Source organism: Pinus tabuliformis, chromosome 1_2 (genome assembly GCF_031772625.1).
Source record: "Pinus tabuliformis cultivar Carrire ecotype Pingquan chromosome 1_2, CPIR1, whole genome shotgun sequence".
NCBI lineage: Eukaryota > Viridiplantae > Streptophyta > Pinopsida > Pinales > Pinaceae > Pinus > Pinus tabuliformis.
This window is the reverse complement of record NC_142298.1, coordinates 463,918,454-463,934,687: the sequence shown is the minus strand read 5'-3', so window position 1 is coordinate 463,934,687 and position 16,234 is coordinate 463,918,454. Positions and strand designations below refer to the sequence as shown.

The 16,234-nt window shown below is 33.6% G+C and overlaps 1 long non-coding RNA gene across 3 annotated transcripts; it reads left to right on the top strand.

Annotated features, from left to right (window-relative positions):
* The first annotated feature begins 12 nt into the window (after positions 1 to 12).
* On the top strand, positions 13 to 15,469 carry LOC149206353 (uncharacterized). 3 transcript variants are annotated; one of them, XR_016251920.1, is made up of 7 exons: positions 14 to 499; positions 10,464 to 10,513; positions 10,945 to 11,080; positions 13,973 to 14,049; positions 14,470 to 14,606; positions 14,931 to 15,032; positions 15,135 to 15,469. It is a non-coding gene; the product is annotated as an uncharacterized LOC149206353 (long non-coding RNA). The 3 variants fall into 3 exon arrangements; XR_016251922.1 differs by lacking the exon at positions 10,464 to 10,513 and having other exon boundaries at positions 13 to 499; XR_016251921.1 differs by lacking the exon at positions 14,470 to 14,606 and having other exon boundaries at positions 17 to 499.
* The last annotated feature ends 765 nt before the right edge of the window (positions 15,470 to 16,234 follow it).

Genomic DNA, 16,234 nt, shown 5'->3' with positions numbered 1-16,234 from the left:
TGGATATTTTCATGTGGCTTTAAATTTCTCTCATTCCCTCTCCAGAATTTTCCAATTTTCTAATTGAGTTGATAGCTTATATTAAACTGGCATGGTTTGGGAATTTAGGAACTTTTGATTTATTATCTCTATATTCTTCAAGTTTAAAAGTGTAATGAAGCCTCATGCACCTTATTATTATAATTTTGTTTTCAATTAGTACTCTTTTACTCTATATTTGAGTACTTCTACATCCTAAACAATTCAAACTTTAATACAATTGTAATTGTATTTAGTTCTTGATTTGAAAATGACATTAAAGGTGTTGTTGAAAAATATTAGAAAGAAACATGGGTGAAGAACGCAACTTTATGTTATAGTGGACTAAGGGAATATCTATTTTTTCCTTTTGCATGGGGCAAACAAGATTCCATGGGCAAAGATGGGACACAACTCTTGTGCCACTATGTACGGTTGCTACTGATTGCTTCAGCTGATATGATTGCAGTACAACAATCTGGTAAAGACACTGAAACTTCACCACATCTTGTCATTATTTTTTACTTTTTTTCTTATGCTATTGTTTTAATGATATAGTTGATCCTATATCCCTTGAATGTTTTAAATGAATAGATCAATTTGTTCACGTTCCAACAATGCTTTTTTGATAAATAAAAAAGGGAATTTGCTGCTTGATTTTACAGTTAAGAGGAAATTTTGTATTTGATTCATTATATATTTGCAAAAGTTGCTAGTCCAGTTCAAAAAACAAGATACTCAGAGTTATATGGTATGTTTAGTTAGTAATAAGTCCTCTTTTGTAGTTCACCATGTAAGATTTCAATCAAAAGTGTCCAGAGTTCACTTCTATTAGGGAGCCACGAAGAATCCATGGTTGGGAAAGCATAGTCACGTAGTAGAAATGCATCAGGTGAGAAAGAATCACACTCTGGAAAATTATGTGACAAGGGAATAAATATTGCCCAAGGGGATAACATTCAGAGGTTGATACTTGATACAAAGACTTCCTAACCCATCCTGAAGCCCTACTAGAAGTGTAAATTGTGGATTGAATGTAGATAAAGCAATTCCTGGGAACCATGGGCTTTCTCCTGGAAAGAAAGAAAAATAGGATGTGCACTATGGGAAGATAAAAGAACTGAATATTCTTTTTGATGGTAATTCCTCTCCAAAGGTTAATACAGAGGATTTCTAGAGAAATAAAACCAAATCCATAAGTTCTATACCTATTTAGGAGTGAAGTGTAGCATTAATGGTGAAAATAGTGAAAAAATGTTGGAAATGTGCAATACAGCTCAAATTCTGTCTTCAGACCTTGGTGAAAGGGAAAAGCGAAAGGAAGACTTGGTAGAGGGGACTGTTGAGATAGAAAGAAGAAAATATTGTGAACCTAGTGAGAACTCAGAAGGTACCAGTGAAGGATTCTCTATCCATTCTCAAGCAAAAACAGTAGCATGGATCAATGCTATATGAATTTACTGGCAAGCATAGTTGTGACTGAAATATCAAAAGATGAGAATGCAAATGTCGTAGGCAATTCTGTAACAACTTTCATGAGAACATGAGAGAATTTAGGCCAGGATGGTTTATCAGGTTATGGATCCAAACTCAATTCACCTCGGAGTGATGATGTAGTAGGTCAAAATGTGTTGAATATGAAGAAAGAAAAGAATGATCACTATTCCATGGATCATCGAGATGCTTCTAGAACTAACTTGGATACATTTCAAAATTTGGAATTTACTGGTAAAAAGGAGGATGCTTTGAATTCCTCTATGAGGGATTTGGAAACTATAAATGTTGCTATGGTAGGGGATGGTATAAAGGGCCTTATTGAAGACAGAATACAAGAGCACTCATGTTCAAACAAGGGTGGGGAACAACCAAGGGATGAGTTCTATTATGATGTTGAATAACTGTACATCAAAGGAAAAGATGGATTGGATTCAACTGTGAAAAACAATCTGAACTAGAGAGAAGAGACAGACAAGAGGTACTTGGTGGAGACCAAATACAGGATGCAATTAATTTACAAGAAGAAAAGGTACATTTCAAGGGCATTAGTGTACAAGGAGATAACCAAGGAATTAGTGAACACTGCTTGGAAAAGGAAAAAGAGGTTGGAAATGAAAACCAAGAAAATCCAAGTGAAGGATATGTTCCATGCATAGGGGCCTCTGATTTTGATGTTAGGGAGCCAAATAATTATCATGCAGGCCTTTCTAAAAACGATTTTGTGCAAATTACACATCAAGTGGCAAACACGGTTGGAAAAAGAAGAGGGCCATGACAAGCAGTCTGGATATAATAAGTTGCCTGATAAAGATGTAGAGGATATAAGTTTGTCTTATCAACAAAATAAAAGTAATGACGGGCTTGATGCCAAGGAATACCATTCTACCTATGGAATTGAACATGAAGACCAAGGAAAGGGTGAACACAAAGGTAATTAACATCTTCTTGTTGCCAGGAGCATCACATATAAGTCAGGAAACTCAGGAAACTCTGATTGAAAAAAGAGAGTGCATGGAACCAGAGCAGACTGTGGCATCTAGAGAAGTAGCAAATAAAGGAATCGGTGTGACTACTAGTTATGACAAGAAAAAAGTTACTACAGAGAAGGGATCTTGTATTGTTATTGATATTTGTGACATTGAAAGGAAAGTTCAAATCAAACATAATGAGCTTTCAAAGGTATCTTCTAATATTGGTTATGAAGGTCCACAAAGCATTATAGTTGTATCTTCAACATTTGTAGAACATCAAGAATTTTGTTTGAAAACAATAGTACAGAGTGCGTGGTGAGATGAATTGCATTCTTTTGACAAAATTATGGCAACAACCATCCCTCTAGCAAAGTATGATGAAAGCAATGATTCATCATAAATACTTGCTTTTGAATTAAATGAATCTATTGAACTGGATGAAGCAGGTCTTCTGTTCCCCTTACTGTATCGTGCACTATCTTATCAACGCCAATTATCTCCTTAAATTTAGTTTCAGACATCATCTCTAACATCTTTTAGATGACAATTGTGATGATAATATCAGATGTCAAATATCTAATATCACATGTTTTTGGAGACTGGAACTCTGCAGTTGGGGAAAGGGTTTCTGGATACTTGAATCTATATTGTTGGAAAAGGGATTGTTCACAGATACTTGAATATATACTGTCGGAAAATGGATTACAGATACTTGAATCTATATAGTTGGAAAAGAGATTTTTCACCAAACAACTAGAGCTAGATCTACACAACTAGCTATTTATTTTCTTTAAAAACCATCTATATATTTAGATAAATGAATATTATTTTCTTCCGGAAGCTGGAAACTACCATCTCTTTAAAAAACATCTATGTATTATGTATTCATGTAGATGGATGTTGTTTTCTTTCAAAAGCTAGAAGCTACCATCTCCATTGGATTGAGTGCGTTGAACCTACAAGTTTTTGTGTGTAACGTGGGTGGATGGATAACATTATTACTACAACAACTCCATGGTTGGGGTTTAAAGTGTTTTAGATTTGAGGGTGTTGTTATCTCAAAATCAGACCCTGATAGGCTGCTGGTCAGGATGACTCTAAGTAACTATTTCAAACCTACTTTAGGCTGAGGCTTAGCCTCCTTAGCCTGAGAGGGCTCTCTCAAAGGGTTAATGATATTGATTAAAGATATGGATAGATGGCTAACTCTATGGTTTGTGATTTTATATGTTTGTAGATTGGAAGATGGAGACTTGCTACCATTGGGCTATGGAGTCAGTGACAGAGATAAGGATAAAAAATATCTCTTCTTATAAAACTGAGGCTTGTATATACTTCAATGAAAGAGTGACTCATTCAAGAAAGTCTCAATAACTTGAAGTTCATAGGATTCAGAGCATGTGGGCATGAATTCTGAGTAATGATACATCAAGGTATTCAAAAGGAAAGAATTTCAAGTGATAGATCAGAGTTTAATACCTACATGGAAGTCAGGGCATTCAACATTTAAACATTCAGAACATAAACTCATATGGGACCAACAGTTTATGAATGTATACAGGAAGTCAGAGCACATTCAGTGAATTCTGAGTGATTATACATCCATACCACTGTAAGAATTAAGGAAAGGACAACATCACATATTCTGAACATAAAAAATCCTTCATGAATCCTGAGAAGTAAGCATTAAGACTATGGAAGTAAAGCATTTCAAAGATAAAAGATGAAGCTCACTGAAGTACACTAAGAATCTCAGCTTCAGAAAAGTCCAACTGCTTCTGTATATATCAATCCCTGCATATCATTTACAAAAGTAGTCTTTTTCTCTAACATTTTCCAACCCTTTGCTAATTCGACCTCTTGCTCTATATAAAGCATTTACAATTAGGATTCCATCATCCCTCATCAAGAGAATTCGAATTTTCCATCAGTGACACCTATTCTAACCATAAAACAAACCATTAATTAGAACTAGCTGTTAACTAGGAGTGCTAGTGACCTAATACAACTAGGAGTGTAACTCCTTATCATGATTCAACAACCTTACCTAAGAATTTAAAGCATTATTTGACAACTTGCAACCTCAAGAAGTCGAATTTGATGAAGCCTCCCACGTGGTCACCCAACTGCTGATGACAAACCCTAGAAATTAGGGAACATGTTTCCCTGTTTTTAGGTTTAGATCCTTGAAAATTGGCACGTGGGACAGAGCCTCTATCTCTTCATCCATGACACATTTTACGAAACTGAAGGAGGTTTTTGTATTCCATGTTGTCCAGAACAAAAACCTCTCCTGGTTTTTTAAAAAATTTCTCCAGCTGTCCAGAAACTGTCCTTGAAAAACACATGGCAAACAGGAAAAATCTGTTTTCTGAAAGTAGGGTCTCAATGAAAGCTTAGTATCTCCCAACTGAAAACCCTTATGAATAAAGTGAGATAGGTTATTGTATCTGGAGTGTTTATGAAGAGAAACCTCCCTCATAATTCCAAAATACATCTTCTTGTAACCAGAAACGGATCTTGAAAAAGACTGCTAAAACCAGAAGACAAAGCCTGACTTTCAGCAGTTTCGTAGCGAACGTTTAACCATAAATTTCTCCCACCTTAGAATGGAATTGAAGAAACTGAAAGAGGTTTATGTAGTGCAGCATGTTAGGAAGAAAAGCCTCTTTCAGTTTGCAAAATTAAGTTCTCAGCTGCTCAGGAAAGATTTTGGAAGTTAACTAGTAAAAACAGTTTTTCTGCTAAAACAGGCTGCTACAGGGGTTTCGTAGCGCGCTACGAAAACTCCTAGTTCAGTGATTTCGTAGCCACTTTCAAAATTTCTCCAAAATGATGTGAGATATGACTTATAAACACCTGGTAAGACTTCTAAAACATGGAATGAGGCTGTCAAACATTATTTGGAAAAGAGATATGATCTTAAAAGACTTCTAACCTTATGACCTAACCCGTAAAGCATGAAATGAACTAGAGACCCTTTAACACCATGACTAGAAGAAGGGTTTGTAAATGAGAATGACACTAATTGTGATGAGATGACTCAAAAATTATTAGACTATGACTAAAAACAAGGCAACTTTCCAAAGCTTAGAGACAAAGATTTTAGGGTGATAACAGTGGCTCCACTAGGGATAGTGTGCCCTTGTGGTACATTAAGAACCTGTAGCTCCAGTGCCGCTATCCATCCTCTAGAATAAAACTCTGAACCTCTGCCCAATTTTCTCCTCAAGCCTTTATGTTTTCTGAACGAAGAATTCAAACTGCACCTACTGAAATAGATGCTCAGTCAACCTACCCTGAGCTTATTTGCACATTCCTACCTACCCTATCAGCTGCATTCTCCAATTGTAGCTCAAGGAACATGAAACTTCCAATGAAGCCAATCATCAATCTGATCTGACACTTGAATCCTTTGACTGTGCTTGAAACAAAAATAAACCAGATACTGAAATAACCAAGGCAGCATGAGGTGTAACTGTTCTTCAAGATGAAAATATAACTGGAAGCCTGAACAGTAAATCTTTTCCATGTATTCAGCTATAGGGTCAAAAAACACATGGTTAGTTTGATGATTCTCACAACTTTCTATATCTTTAGACAACTGATCCTTAGCCACACAAAATTCCTTTGATGTGCTATCCAACTGCCTTTCTGCATGATTCCCATAGACAATGTAATTTTCCTCACTATTGTGATCATTCTTTGATGTAAGCTGCTGCAAGGAATCACAAAAATGAACAACCTTTTCTTCTGCCTGAGGATTATAAAAAATTTCTTCCAGTATTTCTTCTTGGTGTTTGCAATCAATTTCATATTCTTTATGATCAAAAGACTGACAAATCTGCTGCATCTTTTCATTCATATCAAAGGATGAAACATGGTTTTCACAAATAAACCCCTGCTGATCTTCATGCTGCGTTTCATGAGATGTTATACTTTCTTCTTGGTGTTGAAATGCATTGTTATGAAGAGCCTCTAAAATTTCTTCATCCATAAATTCATCATCATCATAACAATCCTCCAAATATTGAATAAAACTCGTAGAATGTTTACAACAATCTTTGACCAGCAATAAGGAGGGATGACACTCTTTATACATGTCATAGAACACATCATGGAAATCAGCAAGAGAATATAATGAACCATTTTCCAAACTTTTATACCAAGACCATGCCTTTCCTTCTAGTGGTCATAAACATCCTCATGAGACAATCTTCAGGGAACTGAACCTTAAGACTGCGTACATGCATATGGAACCTAACCAAATGAAGAGCAGCATTGTCTTTCTTTTCATCTTTGAATATAGGAAGATCCTCTAACCAATCAACCTTTGGCATAGGATTTGGAAAACCAGGGATATGAGACCAATTCATAGGAGCATACCTGGCATTCATTCTTGCAGTGGAACTCATCTTGGAACTTCATCAAGCTACTGATCTTCTAGCAGTGGAGTCACCTTCCAATTTGTTATTTGATGTGTGGAGTTGCCAAGGTAGTTTTGCAGCCTCAAATAGATGTTTGAGCTCCTGCTACCTTCAGAAGTTCAACCTCTTAATTTCGGGAATGAATAGACTTCAGGTTCTCGGCAGAGGCACCAAAATGTTATCTCAAAATCAGACCCTGATAGGCTGCTGGTCAGGATGACTCTAAGTAACTATTTCAAACCTACTTTAGTCTGAGGCTTAGCCTCCTTAGCCTGAGAGGTCTCTCTCAAAGGGTTAATGATATTGATTAAAGATATGGATAGATGGCTAACTCTATGGTTTGTGATTTTATATGTTTGTAGATTGGAAGATGGAGACTTGCTACCATTGGGCTATGGAGTCAGTGACAGAGATAAGGATAACGAATATCTCTTCTTATAAAACTGAGGCTTGTATATACTTCAATGAAAGAGTGACACATTCAAGAAAGTCTCAATAACTTGAAGTTCATAGGAGTCAGAGCATGTGGGCATGAATTCTGAGTAATGATACATCAAGGTATTCAAAAGGAAAGAATTTCAAGTGATAGATCAGAGTTTAATACCTACATGGAAGTCAGGGCATTTAGCATTTAAACATTCAGAACATAAACTCATATGGGACCAACAGTTTATGAATGTATACAGGAAGTCAGAGCACATTCAATGAATTCTGAGTGATTATACATCCATACCACTATAAGAATTAAGGAAAGGACAACATCACATATTCTGAACATAAAAAATCCTTCATGAATCCTGAGAAGTAAGCATTAAGACTATGGAAGTAAAGCATTTCAAAGATAAAAGATGAAGCTCACTGAAGTACACTAAGAATCTCAGCTTCAGAAAAGTCCAACTGCTTCTGTATATATCAATCCCTGCATATCATTTACAAAAGTAGTCTTTTTCTCTAACATTTTCCAACCCTTTGCTAATTCGACCTCTTGCTCTATATAAAGAATTTACAATTAGGATTCCATCATCCCTCATCAAGAGAATTCGAATTTTCCATCAGTGACACCTATTCTAACCATAAAACAAACCATTAATTAGAACTAGCTGTTAACTAGGAGTGCTAGTGACCTAATACAACTAGGAGTGTAACTCCTTATCATGATTCAACAACCTTATCTAAGCATTTAAAGCATTATTTGACAACTTGCAACCTCAAGAAGTCGAATTTGATGAAGCCTCCCACGTGGTCACCCAACTGCTGATGACAAACCCTAGAAATTAGGGAACATGTTTCCCTGTTTTTAGGTTTAGATCCTTGAAAATTGGCACGTGGGACAGAGCCTTTATCTCTTCATCCATGACACATTTTACGAAACTGAAGGATGTTTTTGTAGCACATGTTTTCCAGAACAAAAAACTCCCCTGTTTTTTTAAAACATTTCTCCAGCTGTCCAGAAACTATCCTTGAAAAACACGTGGCAAACAGGAAAAATCCGTTTTCTGAAAGTAGGGTCTCAATGAAAGCTTAGTATCTCTCAACTGAAAACACTTATGAATAAAGTGAGATACGTTATTGTATCTGGAGAGTTTATGAAGAGAAACCTCCCTCAGAATTCCAAAATACATCTTCTTGTAACCAGAAACGGATCTTGAAAAAGACTGCTAAAACCAGAAGACAAAGCCTGACTTTCAGCAGTTTCGTAGCGAAAGTTTAACCATAAATTTCTCCCACCTCAGAATGGAATTGAAGAAACTGAAAGAGGTTTATGTAGTGCAGCATGTTAGGAAGAAAAGCCTCTTTCAGTTTGCAAAATTAAGTTCTCGGCTGCTTAGGAAAGCTTTTGGAAGTTAACTAGTAAAAACAGTTTTTCTGCTAAAACAGGCTACTACAGGGATTTCGTAGCGCGCTACGAAAACTCCTAGTTCAGTGATTTCGTAGCTACTTTCAAAATTTCTCCAAAATGATGTGAGATATGACCTATAAACACCTGGTAAGACTTCTAAAACATGGAATGAGGCTGTCAAACATTATTTGGAAAAGAGATATGATCTTAAAAGACTTCTAACCTTATGACCTAGAGACCCTTTAACACCATGACTAGAAGAAGGGTTTGTAAATGAGAATGACACTAATTGTGATGGGATGACTCAAAAATTATAAGACTATGACTAGAAACAAGGCAAATTTCCAAAGCTTAGAGACAAAGATTTTAGGGTGATAACAGGTGTCATGCTCATAGATTGAAAAAGAAACAACAAAATCGACATGTGGATCCTCTTTCTATGGTAATGATATTTGTGTGGCCCCGGTAATAAGAATAATATAGTGAGCCATTGTTTGAATATGCCATGGATAAAACTCTGACTCAGGGATGACAAGTGAAGGAAGTAGTTAACCTCAGGTTGAGGATTGGTTGGTAATAAATATTTAATTATGACAAGTCCTGATAATTTTCCTTAGATATGAATTGAACCAATAATGGCACATTCATTGTACTCTATTATTCTCTCTCTAGCTAGTATAGGGAAACGAATTCTTCGAACGATTCAATGTTAGGTTTTATTAGTGTAGGAGGAAATGGTCCTTTTCCCAAAATTTGGTAGAGATTTCTAAGAATTATAATTTGAAGTTGTTTATTTTGTGGAGTTATAGTGTTGCAGTAGTTTTTTCTAGTGCCACATAGATCATTGTTCTGACAGGTTGATTTAGGTTTAAGCACATATATAGGGAATTGTTCAAATCTCTAGGTTTTGAACAGCGACATGTATTTTAAGCATAGGAACAAACTGCATTTCTTCAGGAAAAGGCACAGACTGTATTGCTTCAGGAACAAATTTTCAGCTTCCATTGGTGTTTAGGGACACAAATTACAGTCGATTTCGCAGCAAAAACAAGAGAGAATGTATTGGGAGCATTGACAAGAATGTATGGCAGGTGAAGGTATCAAATTTTTATTTTATTTTAATTTACTTTTATATAACCCAAAAAAGTCATGTTAAAAGAATGAATTCCTATAAAACACTATGATATCAGTTGCAGGCTTTGAAATTTGAGGAAATTTTAACTTCAACAAAACAAATTGGTAAGCATTGTGACAGAGCATAAGTCCTTAGATGGTCTGACCTATCTTTCATATTTTCTTAAAATATATACTTACTCTTAAATTGTTAAGGCTTGTATTACTGTGGTTTTTGGGAAGATTCATTTTTTAGATAGATCATTTTAACTAGTTGTACCTTTCACCTCCTTTGGATTGCATTGATTTCAACAAAAAACCATGATGCTGGAATTCTGGATATTGAACTGTGTAAATTTTGTAAAATGTCTGATATTTCGAGAGGACATTACATCCATCATCATGGAAAACAAGTCTTCAATTTGCATGTCATTTGCAACAGTGATGTCTCCTTTGTAAATTAGTTGTATTCTGTTTTCTTAGAAGAGTCACTTATATCTTTGAATATATATTAAACTATGGTTAGGGTGTAATGATAGAAAAAATGGTACTATAAATGACAAGAATAATCAAAGTGAATTGTTCTTATGATTGCAGGGAGATATTTGCAACAAAGAGGATATAAGTAAGGTTTTTTCATTGGCCAAGTAAGTAGTATATTTGGTTATGCATGTTACATTCTACATTCTAAATACTAAATCAAATTTTATATGTTTATTGTTGTTATTTTGATGTTTTTATTGGGTATAAAATGTTATGAATCATTCCTTTACATATTCCATTTGTATGCCTTTTTTTTGACATCTATAGCTATATTTTGTTTCAAGATTGCTTAGGTCATAATTTGTGTTTTGTCATCTACAATTTAGTATGTTGATTAGCACCATATATAAATTAGAGATAGTTGCAGACTGTCAAATATTATCTAGCTTTAGACTACTTATTCCGATGGTTGAGTTGTTGGTGACTGGTTCTCTGTTCTTGAATTTGTGTACTATCCTTCCATTTGTTGCACCAGAACCCTTACGAGTAGTAAATTATTTAATCTAATTAGAATCTTTGCTTTGTCATGGTGTAGATTTGATGTCGTGATACATTTTGCTGGATTGAAGGATGTTGGTGAAAGTGTAGCAATTCCATTACATTATTATAAGAACAATCTAGTTGGCACCTCAAACCTATATGAGATTATGGCCAAACATGGTTGCAGAAAGGTAATTCTAAACCTTGCCACTGTTAATGATATTTATAATTGTGTATATTATAGAATTGTGCCAATGTAGAGGCATTATAGTAGAGTTATCAAATGATATTAGCATAGTGCTCCTTAAGTTTAGTTTGCATATACCTACCAATTTCTGCAATGTAAATCTTTCCAAAGGAACATGTTATAGTGTGGATGCCTTTCTTCATTTTAGGATTGATTAGGCCTTTTACATAGTTTAACTTTCCTGGTATGGTATTTGGGGGGAGATGGTGAATTTTGCGCTACCCCTTTTCATAGTTTTTGTGATTTTATGTCAGTGCTTGATGTAAGGCAATGTTATTTTTGATATTGCATTCTCTTCTTCTTGCCTTCTTTGGAGATCATCTTTGCCTTTAGGAGAGTGTTGTTATATTGTCTCTCACTATAGCCATCTATTTTGAATACCTTTTCCAAGTGTTGTAGTTCTTGCTCTATGATCATCTTCAAAGAGCCTAGTGGCTCATTACTAGAGTGTTGATTGCAACTTGTTTTTGCACTGGATAATGAGGAGAATCTACGTGCAAGTATCTAGTGGTATGGGTTTTATTCTGGTAAACTTGATGGGATAAGCCAATAAGGATCCATCTTAATTATTTTTTATGAGAACGTCAATGAAGGGAATGCTCCTATTATTTTCCACCTCCATCATGAATCTGATGCTTTCATTTTGGTTGTTGAGATGATTGAGAAATTCATTCATGATTTTCATTCCATGAGAGCATTCGATATTCATACATCTATGAATTGGTCCCTTTGATCTGGTTTTAGTGGAAGGGATCCTAATACCTTCTTTTCAATGTACTTGATGTACATATTAGTGAACATTGATGACAATGGTGATCCCATGGCTATTTCTTCATTCTATTCATATCTGATTCCTTGAAGGATGAAGTATGTGGATTTGAAATATCCTTGATTTTCTTGATTTCTTTTTTAACTTCATTTTTTAGTAGATACTTTCTTATATTGTAAGAATTGGATCAACTTTAGAAACAATTCTGAAATAACTAATAAACTTGTGCAACCACAAAATGTAGTGGCTCATAAATTTGTTATCCTGGTGGTTATTCGTGGCGCCAGCTCAAGCTAATTCACGAGTTCGAATGATAGTAGAGTTATCAAGGAATTATTTGAGATATTTTAGTTAATCAAATCATCATTTTGATATTCTATCTGATTTATTACAAGTACATAAATCAGTTCCCAAATATTTTTCAAAGAGGGCATTATAAAACCAATTTGACTTGAGCAAAATTTTCAAAAATTTACATTGTTTCACCTAGATCTAAATAAGTCATCCATTTGGTTAAAATGGCATAATTTTTTGTGATACTTGATTCACTATGATTAAATATATGAAATATGTAATGGTATGGATTTTCAAAATACTTGTGTTTCATAGCATACAAGCACAAAAATTCCTGATTTTAAGCAAATTTGTCATCTGTTTTGATTGTGTGAAAGTTTCGTGTTTAATTTGATATAGAATCTCAGAATATATTTTGTTATTTTTTCTAATTAAGATGTGTATCATCTTGATGCTTCCAATTCCTCCCTAGTGGCATAATAAATGGGTCAATAGAGAAAAAAATGAAAATTATAAGGAAGGATAACATCTCTCTTCAGTGTTGCTCTAAGATCAATATATAAAATGTTTTCATTCAAGCTGATGCAAGTGAGTGAGATAGTTGGGCATTATTGTGATCTTGTCTGCTGCTCATTTATGGATGATTTTGATCCATTTTAGTATATCCATTGCATACAAGGATATGGGTATCAATGTTGCTCAGTTATGACACTACTAGATGTTAATTTCATAAATTATTTTTAGTAATTTAACTTGAAGCATAATCATGTTTTACTCAAATATGTTTATCAAATGGTTTTTTCATCATCAGCTATAGTTTATGGACAACCCAAGGTGATTCCTTGTGTAGAATACTTCCAACTTTTTGCAATGAATCCCTATGGATGCACTAAGATATGTTGTTCAACTTGATGTGTGCACCAATAGTTATATCTCCATATTGTATTTTTTTAGTTGTTGAGTGCGACTGCTATTTTAATAACTATTAATATTTTCTAAGTAGATTCTTACATTTTTCTTGCTTAAAATAATTTCGTTATTAGTGGTTAGATGGACCATGTAGCTACAGAAATTAATGACTTTTCCATCTGTTTCTTCAACTCTTCCTTGAAGATATAGCCCATGATATTTATAAGTTAGATCTAGAGTGGAGAATGATTTTACTAAGCTACTTCAACCCAGTTGGAGCTCACCCAAGTAGCCAGATTGGTGAATATCCGAAGGGAATTCCAAATAACCTCATGGCTTTCATCCAACAAGTGGTTATGGTAGGCAACCAATGTTGAACATTTATGGTAATGATTTCCCAACAAAGGATGGCACAGTGGTAGGATAGAATACTATATTCAATATTTGATGCTATTATAAATTTTTATAGAGATGCCAATTTGTTTTTTAGATAACATAGAAATTTGTGGTTTTGAATCTACACACATGAAATTACTAGCAGAATAAGAGCTTTCCAAAAATGTCATATTAGTATGCAGCAGAGTCAGTCTCTTAGGATAATTTATGAGACTATTATATATTAGAACATATTGATTATGCAATACTTTCTACTTATTGAACATTGATACTTGGACAACTTTAAGAGACCATTTTATAGGTCATAGATCTTTGAACCTATTTCTTTTGAAGCTTGCATATGTTTTTGACTATTGTCAACTCTTTAATATGCTACTTTAACTCCTCACTCATTTATTTGTTTATGCATTTTAGATTGTCTATTTGCAACTATTTATTTTTGTTCTACTATACTTGCAATGCTATTAGGTTCGAGACTAATTCATGTGGTAGACTTGGTTGATGGTCATCTGCGCTCCATAAGCTATTTAATGCAAGCGACATAGGTAAATTTCCCTTGAGTTTCATGATTGATATTTTTGCCATAAATTTAGATCACATAATAAGGAGATCTCAAAATTGTTTTAAGTGAATGTATCTTTTCTATGCCGAAAAAAAAGGCTTGTACAACTTTTGTGTATTGATTCCTTCATTTTTTTAATATGGTCCTTAAATTTAGTTGTCTAATATAAAGAATTCATTGATATTTTGACATTTCAATATGTTAAGGGTCTTAGATTAAGAAGACATTATGCCTATATTTCACATTTTTAGTAAATCTATGCCTTTTTTTGCTACAAGTACATATTAGTATTGTCAATGATCCGTTAATATATGGGAAAATTTAAATAGCCATTTTCGTTATTGGATGCAAAATTTTCAGATGTTTTTTTAATGGTGACGTTTTATTTTCTTTGTTTATGCAGGTCATCTGGCAACATAGTGGCTACTATCACCCAATTGAATAAAACTAGTTTGAGTTTCTCGAGCTTCATGATTGATATTTTTGCCATAAATTTAGATCACATGATAAGGAGATCTCAAAACTATTTTAAGTGACAATGTATCTTTTCTATGCCGGAAAAAAGGCTTGTATAACTTTTTTGTATTGATTCCTTCATTTTTTTAATATAGTCCTTAAATTTAGTTGTCTGATATCATTGATATTTTGACATTTAAATATGTTAAGGGTATTAGCTTAAGAAGACATTTTTCCTATATTTCACATTTTCAGTAAATATATGCCCTTTTCTGCTACAAGTACATATTAGTATTGTCAATGATTAGTTAATATATGGGAAAATTTAAATAATTATTTTTGTTATTGGATGCAGATTTTTCAGGGGTTCTTTTCTATGGTGACACTTTATTTGCTTTGTTTATGTAGGTCATCTGGCGACATAGTGGCTACTATCGCCCAATTGAATAAAACTTGTTTGAGTTTCTTCCGTTTATGCGGAAAAGTAGCATTGGCGTAGTTGATGTTGAGGTATATGTCTTATAAATCTTTTATAGTCTACTTTAGTTTATATTCCAACATTCATATTCTTTCATATCTTATACTCTTCATTGTATCTTCTTTCATTTTCAGAAGAGGAACTAAGTATTGATGGTAAGAAGTAGGAGTTGAAGAAAGAGCAGACCAATAACATTGAAGCGGCAAATGCAGAAAGAGAGAGAGATAAGAGAACCGGTCTAGTGATACCCTTAAAGCCAATATCTCGCATGAGATATACACATAGAGACTGATTGTCAAGTTTTTAGAGTTGGTGAATTCACCTACAATGCTTTGGAAACACAATGATAATGTTTTGAAGTGATGAAACAATATTTTATGTATAAATTGTAGTCCAACCAATATTAAGTTGGAAACTCATGTTGTAATATTTGACATTTCATATAATATAATTTACGTGGTTGAAATTATTTAGAGTTGTACTTGATATTATTTAGTATTGTAATTAACATATATAATTTTTTGTTTTCATATTAGATGAACGTGCACATTGTATAACATTTTTTTTAGTCGCAAAATCATACTAATTAATTTGTTGATTAATAATGAACACATAAAATCAATCTAAAACTACTAAATTAGTAGTTTATATTGATTAACAATGAACGAATGAATATATGACTAAATTAGTCATTTATAGTTTTATTAATGAAAGTGAAACGAATATAAACTATTAAATTAGCTGTTTATATAATGAATATGAAACTACAAATTTTTTTTAAGTGATTACTGTAAACGATAAATTTGTGATTATAAATGATGACTAAATTTTGCATATATACTACTCTTAGTAGCTAATTTACAGTATCTTATAACAAGACCAAAATTTAGTCATATTTTTTTGGTCTTTAATTGGTTTCAAACGATGACTAAAATTTTCATATATATGACTATTAGTAGCTAATTTACAGTATCTTACAACGCGACTAGCTTTTTGGTCATTAATTGGTTTTTTTGGGTGATCATATAGTAGTATATTTTGTTCTGTATTTGGTCATTAATTATGCAAATTAATAACTAAGTGAATGACTAAATTTACTACTATACGATAAAATTGAGATAACCAATTAATGAGTAATCTAAAAACGACTAAAAGTTGGTCGTGTTACAAGATATTGTAAATTAGCCACTATTAGCCACCAACTAAAAAATGGTTGTTTATATGCAAATTTTAG